Raw genomic sequence first — 9,441 nt, 5'->3', positions numbered from 1 at the left:
ACAGAACACTTCATTTCTGACACTTCTGGTCACCAGTTGGCGGTGCGGGGTGGGGGTGGGGGGTCCCCCACTAAGCAATTGTCACCAGCTGAGTGTCCTACAATTCAATTCAATTCAATTCAGACATTAACTGAAGTTGGTGCAGAGCAGACCCTACGGGCTAAGGATTCAGTCCCACAAGGATGCCCCTGACTTCAGATGCAAATGATCTAGGTATGTCCCTAGATTACCCACAACTTCTGTCCAATTTGGCTACTAATTCGAAGTCCCATAAACCAGCCCCCTCACCTTGGATTCAATTATTTACTAGAACAACTCACAGAACTCAAGGAAACACATTTGCCAGTTTATAATATAACAAAGGATATGATAAAGGACATAGCTGAACAGCCAGATGAAGAGATACATAGGGCAAAGTCTAGGAGGGTCCTGAGCATGGGAGCTTTCATTTCTGTAGAGTTGAGGTATATCACCCTCCAGGCAGGAAAATGGTTCACCAACACATGAGCTCTCTGAACCCCATACTGTTGGGATTTTTATGGAGTCTTCAACATGTAGGCATGATTGATCATTAACTCTGTTTCCAGCCCTCCTTTCCTCTGTCCTCACTGGAGAATTGGGCATGGGGTGTGTGGGGGAAGATTGAACATTTCAAGCTTCTAATCATGGCTTACCTCTGACCCCTTACATCCAGGAGTTCAACAAGAGTCACCTATTAGAACAAATGACACTCTTATCACTCAGGAAGTTCCAAGGGATTTAGGAGCTCTGTGTCAGGAACTGGAGCCAAAGACTAAATGTAAGAACAAAAGATTTTCCTAACATCTCTCTTTGCAAGGGTTTAGGAGTCCTGTGTCAGAAACTGGGGACAGAGGCCAATATATACACATATCTCATTTTATTGGCCTCACTTTATCGCTCTTTGGAAATACTGCATTTTTTACTAATGGAAGCTTTGTGGCATTGTGCAAGTCTATCAGCACCATTTTTCCAACAGCATTTGCTCACCTAATGTTTCTGTGTCACATTTTGGTAATTGTCACAATATTCCAAACGTTTTTATTGTTATTATATTTGCTATGGTGATCTGTGGTCAGTGATCTTTGATGTTACTATTGTAATTGTTTTGGGGCAACCATGTAAGACCATGAATTTAAGCAATGAATTTTGTGTGTGTTCTGACTGATCTACCAGCTGACCATTCCTGTATCTCTCCCTGTCCCTGGGGCTCCCTGTTCCCAAACACAATATCATTGAAATTAGGCCAATTTAATAACCCTACAATGGCATCTAAGTGTTCAAATGAAAGGAAAAGTCACATGTCTCTCACTTTAAGTCTAAAATTAAAAATGATTAAGCTTAGTGAGGGAGGTGTGTCTAAAGCCAAGACAGGCTGAAACCTGGGCCTCTTGTCCAGTTAACCAAATTGTAAATGAATGCAAAAGAAAAGTTCTTGGAGGAAATGAAAAGTGCTACCCCAGTGGACGCATGAATGATCAGAAAGAGAAACAGCTGTATTGCTGATATGAGGTAAGTTTTCTTGGTCTGGATAGAAGATCAAATAAGTTACAACATTCCCTGAAGCCAAAGCCTAATCCAGAGCAAAACCCTGACTCTCTTCAATTCTGTGAAGGCTGAGAGAGGTGAGGAAGCTGCAAAAGAAATGTTAGAAGCTAGCAGAGGCTGGTTCATATGGTTTAAGGAAAGAGTCCGTCTCCATAATATCAAAGGACAAGGTGAAGCAGCAAGTGCTAATATAGAAGCTGCAGCAAGTTGTCCAGAAGATCTAAGATAATTAATGAATGTGGGTACAGTAAACAACAGGTTTTCAATGTAGACAAAACAGCCTTCTATTGGAAGAAGATGCCATCTAGAACTTTCATAGCTAGAGAGGATAAGTCAATGCCTGGCTTTAAAGCTTCAAGGACAGGCTGACTCTCTTGTTAGAAGATAATGCAGCTGGTGACTATAAGTTGAAGTCAGTGCTCATTTATCATTTCAAAATTCCTAGGGCCCTTAAGAATTATGCTGAATCTACTCTGCCTGTACTGTATAAATGGAGCAATAAAGCCTGGATGACAGCACATCTGTTTACAACATGGTTTACTGAATATTTTAAGCCCTCTGTTGAGAACTGATGCTCAGAAAAAAGGATTCCTTTTCAAATATAACTGCTCTTTGACCATGCATCTGGTCATCCAAGAGCTTTGGTGGAGACGGACGATGAAATTAATGTTGTTTTCATGTCTGCTAACACAACATCCATTCTGCAGCCCATGGATCAAAGAGTAATTTCAACTTCCAAGCCTTATTATTTAAGGAATACAGGGGCACCTGGGTGGCTCAGTCAAGCGTCCAACTTCAGCTCAGGTCATGATCTCATGGTTTGTGAGTTCGAGCCCCGCATCGGGTTCTCTGCTGGCAGCTCAGAGCCTGGTGCCTGCTTCAGATTCTGTGTCTCTCCTACTCTCTCTGTCCCTCCCTTGCTCATACTTTGTGTCTCTCTGTCTCTCAATAATAAATAAATGTTTAAAAAAAAGAAATACATTTCTTAAGGCTATAGATGCCATAGATAGTGATTCCTCTGATGGGTCTGGGCAAAGTATGTTGAAAACCTTCTGGAAAAGATTCACCATTCTAAATGCCATCAAGAGCATTCATGATTCATGGGAAGAGGTCAAAATATCAACACTAACAGGTGTTTGGAAGCAGTTGATTCCAACCCTCACAGATAACTTTGAGGGGTTCAAGACTTCAGGGGAGGAAGTATCTGCAGATGTGGTGGAAACAGCGAGAGAACTAGAATCAGAAGTGGAGCTCAGGGTCACCTGGGTGGCTCAGTCGGTTAAGCGTCTGACTTCGGCTCTGTGCTGACAGCTCAGAGCCTGGAGCCTGCTTTGGATTCTGTGTCTCCCTCTCTCTCTCTCTGACCCTCACCCACTCACACTCTGTCTCTCTTTCTCTCTCTCTTTCTCAAGAATAAATAAACATTAAAGAAAAAAAGAAGTGGAGTTCAGAGGTGGGACCGAATCACTGAAATTTCATGATCAATCTTTAATGGATGAGGAGTTGCTTCTTTTTTTTTTTTTTCAACGTTTATTTATTTTTGGGACAGAGAGAGACAGAGCATGAACGGGGGAGGGGCAGAGAGAGAGGGCACAGAATCGGAAACAGGCTCCAGGCTCTGAGCCATCAGCCCAGAGCCCGACGCGGGGCTCGAACTCACGGACCGCGAGATCATGACCTGGCTGAAGTCGGACGCTTAACCGACTGCACCACCCAGGCGCCCCGAGGAGTTGCTTCTTAAATGAGCAAGAAAGTGGTTTCTTGAGATAGCATCTACTCCTGGCAAAAATCCTGTGAATATTGATTGTTGAAATGACAACAGAGGATTCAGAATACTACATAAACTTAGTTGATAAAGCAGCACCAGAGTTTGAGAGAATTGACTCCAACTCTGAAAGAAGTTCTACCGTGGGTAAAATGCTACCAATCAGCATCACAGGTTACAGAGAAATCATGTGTGAAAGGAAGAGTTAAACAATGTGGCAAACTTCATTCTTGTCTTCTTTTAAGAAGTTATCACAGTCACCTCAACCTTCAGTAGCCACCACCCTGATCAGTCAGCAGCCATCAACACCGAGGCAAAATCTACCAGAAAAATAATTACAACTTGCTGAAAGTGTTTTCATTTTCTTTGGGTAAATACCCAGTAGTGAAATTTTTGGATCATATAGTATTTCTAATTTTTATTATTGACCAACCTCCATACTGTTCTCCCCAGTGATTTCACCAATTTACATTCTCACCAATAGAGCACAAGTGTTCCTTTTTCTCTACATTCTTGTCAACACTTTTTATTTCTTGTCTCTTTCAGTTTAGCCATTCTGACAGGTGTAAGGTGATATGTCATTGTGGTTTTATGATCATTTCCGTGGTGATTAGTGATGTTGAGCATCTTCTCATGTGTCTGTTGGCCATCTGCATGCCTTCTTTGGAAAAATGTCTATTCATATCCTTTGCCCATTTTTTTAATCAGATTGATTTTTTGGTGTTGAGTTATATAAGTGCTTTATATAAAGTATTCTTGAATTCAAGAATATATATTGTTATTTTAAACATAATGCTATTGCACACTTAATAGGCTACTATATAGTGTAAATGTAACTTTTATGTGAACTGGGAAACCAAAAAATTCATTTGGCTTACTTTATTGTGATATTTACTTTATTGTGGTGTCTGGAACTGAACCCACAATATCTCCAAAGTATGCCTGTATTCATTTCTTATTATTTCACAGGTTTCCAAAAAAGGTAAAAGCAACAAGAACCCCAGAGAACTTCCCTCTGTGACAGAGCCACCCCCAAATCCCTTTGGATCCCAGGGCCCCAGGGGATAAACAAAATGTGCTCACAAATACATCCTAGTAAAAGGTCAGCAGAGACAGTTACAAAATGAGGCCTGGAAACAAAAGATGAGTGGCTCAGTTAAATGTCCAAGTCTTGACTTCCACTCAGGTCATGATCTCATGGTTTTTGTGTTCAAGCCTGTGTTAGGCTCTCTGCTGTCAGTGTAGAGCCTGCTGCAGATCCTCTGTCCCCTCTCTCTGTCCCTCCCCTGCTCTTTCTCTCTCACTCTCTTTCAAAAACAAATATACAGTAAAAAAAAAAAAAGAAACACATAGATGAATCTCGGGGGAAGGAGAGGTATGAGGCTCACTTGGACAGGTGACACAATGAAGTTGGAGGCTAATCTTTTGCTTCATTGACAAGAGACCTGGTAGACAGGTGCCAAGGACAATTCCTGGAACCAGAGAGTAAGGTCCCCCAGGAAGGGTAGGATGAGCCAGCACTCCATCCTGGGGTAGGAACAGATGGAGCAAATTAGCAGCCTTGCCTATTCCACTAGGTTTTACTAAGCTTGGCTGCTAACTCCCTTCCTAAGGATTCCTGACTGACAGGCCTAGGGGAGAAAGAAGTATCTGCAGGGCAGAAGCACCCAGGAAACTCATACCATACTTGGGCCCCATTCGTGTGGCACCAGAAGTCCATTCAGCCCCCTAAAACCAAGTCATCCCACAGAAAGATGTAGCCCAGTCTTGCTGTCTAAAGTTGCCCTTACCTCCTCCATGTCCTCCTGCTGGGACTGTCCGTGAAGACACTTGCCATAGTCTTGCTTATTTATCTTTTTCATTTATTTGTAGTCTTGTCCATGGTCTGCCACCCAAAATTGTGTTAAAGAAGGCAGGGACTCTATGTGTTTTTGTGTTTCCAAGACATGGAACAGTGCCTGATCCATTAAAGGTGCTCAAAATTTGTTCAACTGAATGAGTGGATGGATGGATGGATGAGTCAAGAATCCAGAATTCTATCCAGGGGTGTTACAAAGCAGATGAGGAGAGGGAACTGTAGTCAGTGGCTCAGGCAGGAGAGAAGGGATGTGACAAAACTGAGGGTCTTCAAGGGCCTGAACTGTTTTGCTCTAGTTTCTTGCTTGGGCCACCCAGTGACAATGGGGTTGTGGGATAGAGAGGTGGGAGGTGGCTCAGGGTACATGTAGCAGGGTGTGGCTGGGATTGTTAGGAGCACAAGCAGACGGAAGAGCCAAGAGGAAGGGAATCAGTGAGCCAGGAAAGGAAAGTAAATTCTCCAAAATGAAGATTGGGGGCAGGTTCCATCTCTTTGGGGTTAGACTCACCACCTCAAGTTCCAGCTCTACTTCTGGGGCAATAAATCAAGTTTTTTGAGCCTCATTTTCCACATCTGTGAGACAGGGTAACAACAGTTCTACCTCTTAGGGCTGGGCTGAGGATTTAGAGAGATGGTGTGGGTAAGAGCATGGCACAGGGCCTGGCAGGTAGTTGTTTTTCTTGTGGCAGAAGCTGCGATTCTATGGCAGCTTCTCTGGAGTCTTTCTGAGCCCCTGGCATAAAAAAAAAGATCTACCTTGGGAAGATGCTGGGGAAAGAAATCGCTTTAGCACTCTTGGGCTTAGCATAGAGACACAGAACCCATTCTAGTCCACTCAAATAGTTCACAGGATTATTCTTGCACAAAGGCAACCATTAGGTGCCAGCAACCCCCTGTATTCTTTACTGGTTTGCAACACTAATGGGCATTTCCAAAATGCACTGACCATAAACCTAAGTAAGTCTTCCTAGCAGGCAAGCCTCTTAACTTCCACCAGATTGAGATGCTGAACTTGGATCCTTCTTTCAAAGGAGCAGACTATGAGAAATATTTTCTCTCTGACCTTCTGTGTCATGGAAACCACCTTCCTCCCAGGTCCACAAGGATCCTATGTCACAGGTCAGAGGATCAAGTTATGAGAGACACACAAAGTCTTTTTCTTCTGTTGAACAGAGTGTGCTGGGGAGAGGAGTCAATTGGCTACATTCTCAAACTGCCTTGGGTTGGGACAGCAGCATGGACAATCCCACAATACCTCAGATGGCACTTGGCTGGGCTCCCAGCAAGTAGTCTGGGGCTTGCTCTGTCTGGAGACAGGTGGGGGTTAGTGACCTTGCTTTCTCTACCAAGGGTATGGGTAGAAGCAAGGCCTTGATTTTTCAAAAACATGGTAAGTACCTGTAAATTTTCATCAAACAAAAATGCCATTGCCAAGGGGATATTTTGAGAGCTGTTTCACAGTCAAAGTTGCTTAAAACATTCTATGATTCTCCCTTGTGGAGTTTCCAGGAATCCTGAGGTGCCTTGTTTCCTACCCTCTTGTTGGTTTGCTCTAGACTTGAGTACGGAGAAGACACTGTTGACTCCCCTGGGCAGAAGTGTACATTGTGGAAGAGTTGTCAATAGGGAAAGCAGAGTGAGAAACAGGTTCATTCAAACTAGCTCAGGTAATGGGGAACTGGGAAGGATATGACTGGCCAAGGACAGGAAACAGAGGACAGCTGGGCCACATGGGGCCTGGCACTGGGTGGCCAGTGTCCAAAGCTGTGCTTCTCTCTCATACCTCCTCTCCTCAAACATCCGCTCCATCTTCTAGTTGCTTACATGCCATTTTATGCTCTCTGCTCTTCCAAAATGTTGGCTACAAGGGTGGATTGGCTTACCTGTCAGTTTAAGTTCTGTGCCACCATAACTGAGATAATGCAGACTCAGAAGCAGACTACCTGGTTCAGATTCCAGCTCTATTGTGTACCGCATGTGTAACTTTGGACATGTTCTGTCTCAGGTTCCTCCTCTGTAAAAGTGGAATAAAAATTGTTTATATCTCATAAAAATTGTGCAAGTATTATATGAGTTGACTGATGAAAAAACTCAGAAGTAATGCCTGGAAAATAAGTGCTTAAAAACATTAGCTACTGTAAACTCCCATGAGGGATACAAACTCAAATGCCCACCCAGCAAGGAGATTCCTGAAGACATCTGCAAAGTAAAACTGGTCCCTGATTACCAAAAGAAGGAAAGGATAGAACTGATAAACAAAAATGGCAATTATCCATCCCAGTAAGATCACTATTTCTAAAGAACACTGCTAGAAAACTGTTTAAAACAATAACAACACAAGAGAAGTTCTCCCTGATATTTACCCAAGTTTTGCCTGATTGTTCTATTCTATCCACTCCTTTTAACCTGTCCTCAATGAGTCAAAAAGAAGCATTCAGCATGGGTTTGAGAGTCAAAAAAATTTGGGTTTGAACCAGCTTTTCCCTCTTATAATGTGACTTTGTGCAAACTACTCAATTTTTGTGATTATTAGTCTCCTCATCAATAAAATGGGGATAATAACCCTACCTCCATGACAGCATTATAAGGAAGGAGAAAAAATATTTTTTTCAAGCACTCTTCAAGAATTGAAAGCTGAATTCCAATACCAAATCTTCTTGTCTCTAGGCTAATGGGCTTCAACTCCTCCAGCCACTCTTTGGGTGGCCTAGTGTCCAAATCCCTCCCAATTTTACCAGACTTGTGTTGACTTTGCCTGCCTTCCTAGATGTGTTCCTTCTTCTTTAGACAATGACATCCTATTCTGTTTGAGGGAAACCACCTCTCCCATTGTACACAGTCTGATGGGACTGTCAATAAAAGTGCCCTGGCTTCTTAGCTTAGCCAATCAGATGTTCTCCCCTCAATCTTCCATGTTAAGCTGAGTGATACAAAAGTTGGTGCTCATTTGCCTTGACCGGAGAGATGGTCCAGCTTTCTTGCCACCTCAGTGCCTTACTTTTTCACCTTCTCAACCTATGTCTTCAGCTTTTCAATGACAATGTGTCACTAACAAATTCTTTTTCTGCTTGTTAGACAGAGTACATTCCCATTACTTATAACCAAGGAACACTAATGTAACACATTCCAGATGGAAAATTGGGGGTTTTGGAGGAGGTTGTGAGTATTCCTGTGGGAAAGTTTAGGATGAACTCTGAGTCTGATGAGATGGGAAGTATTAGAAGCAAACATCAGAATGAGAGTGTCATTTGGGAGAAAGACTCATTAAATGGAGAAAACTTCACACCTGCATGTGGTCCAGGGAAGAAGTTGGATGTGGTAGGATTTTAGGAAATATCTGTCCAGGTGAACTAGTTGGGAGATGTCACCAGAGCACCCCTGCCCTTTCTGCCTGCTACCAATGTAACACTACACCTAGAATTGAGAGGACACAGGAAGGTTTTTTTAACTGGCACAACTCCCAAGCTTTGAGGGAGAAAGGGAGAAGTGCTAAAATTTGTTTCTTCCAAATGTTCTGGAATGCATCCAGGTGCACCCATAAAAGAAAGTTGGCACCCACCTCACCAATAAGGAGATATATTTCTCTAAACTGCAGTCATAATTCCTAATTGAATGTCTCTCTCAAAAATTCATGACACGAAAGACTGAATTATTAAGTAAATAAAATCATAAATGAGGATCATAACGGAGCTAATGGCTGCACTACACAGCTTTCCATTGTGCAGGAGCTTGCCAACAGCTCCCGATGGTCCAGTGTAGCTGTATCCCTGCAAACTTACACAACTGTCCCTTCACCCAGCAAAAAAAAAATGGTGTGCCCTGCCCTTCAAATCTTGTTCGCAGATTGAGTTTTTCTACCAATTAACACAACTTAGAAGCACAACTTTTTTCCCCCGAAGATGATCTCAAACTTGGAGGCAGCCCCAGTTTGCCTGTTTCTCATTGAGCTGTCACTCACATTCTCTTGCATCAAGTTCTGCATCCCTGATAGCCTTTGACAGCTACAAGTCAATGTACCATTTAGACCCCCAAATCTGATTTTGATTTCTAGCTACTTTGATCAATATTTTAGAAAGTTCAGCAGTTTTCTTCCATAACCTTTGTATTTAAAGTCTGAACTCCAAAAACTAGTGGTAGAGATGGAGATTTTTAAGTGACTCATGTTCAGCCCATTCTGACCATCCATCATTCAACAAATGTCTGGTGAGCTCTGCTTTGTGCCCGACACCATGCTGGTGAGAAGTGTTCTATA

General features: G+C 42.7%; 1 pseudogene; it reads left to right on the top strand.

Moving 5' to 3' along the window:
- The first annotated feature begins 1,283 nt into the window (after positions 1 to 1,283).
- LOC123577829 overlaps positions 1,284 to 9,441 on the top strand; it is a 118,473-nt pseudogene continuing 110,315 nt past the window's right edge.

This window comes from Leopardus geoffroyi, chromosome E2 (assembly GCF_018350155.1).
Source record: "Leopardus geoffroyi isolate Oge1 chromosome E2, O.geoffroyi_Oge1_pat1.0, whole genome shotgun sequence".
NCBI classification, from domain to species: domain Eukaryota; kingdom Metazoa; phylum Chordata; class Mammalia; order Carnivora; family Felidae; genus Leopardus; species Leopardus geoffroyi.
The sequence above is the reverse complement of the archived record's forward strand: the minus strand, read 5'-3'. Positions and strand labels throughout refer to the sequence as shown.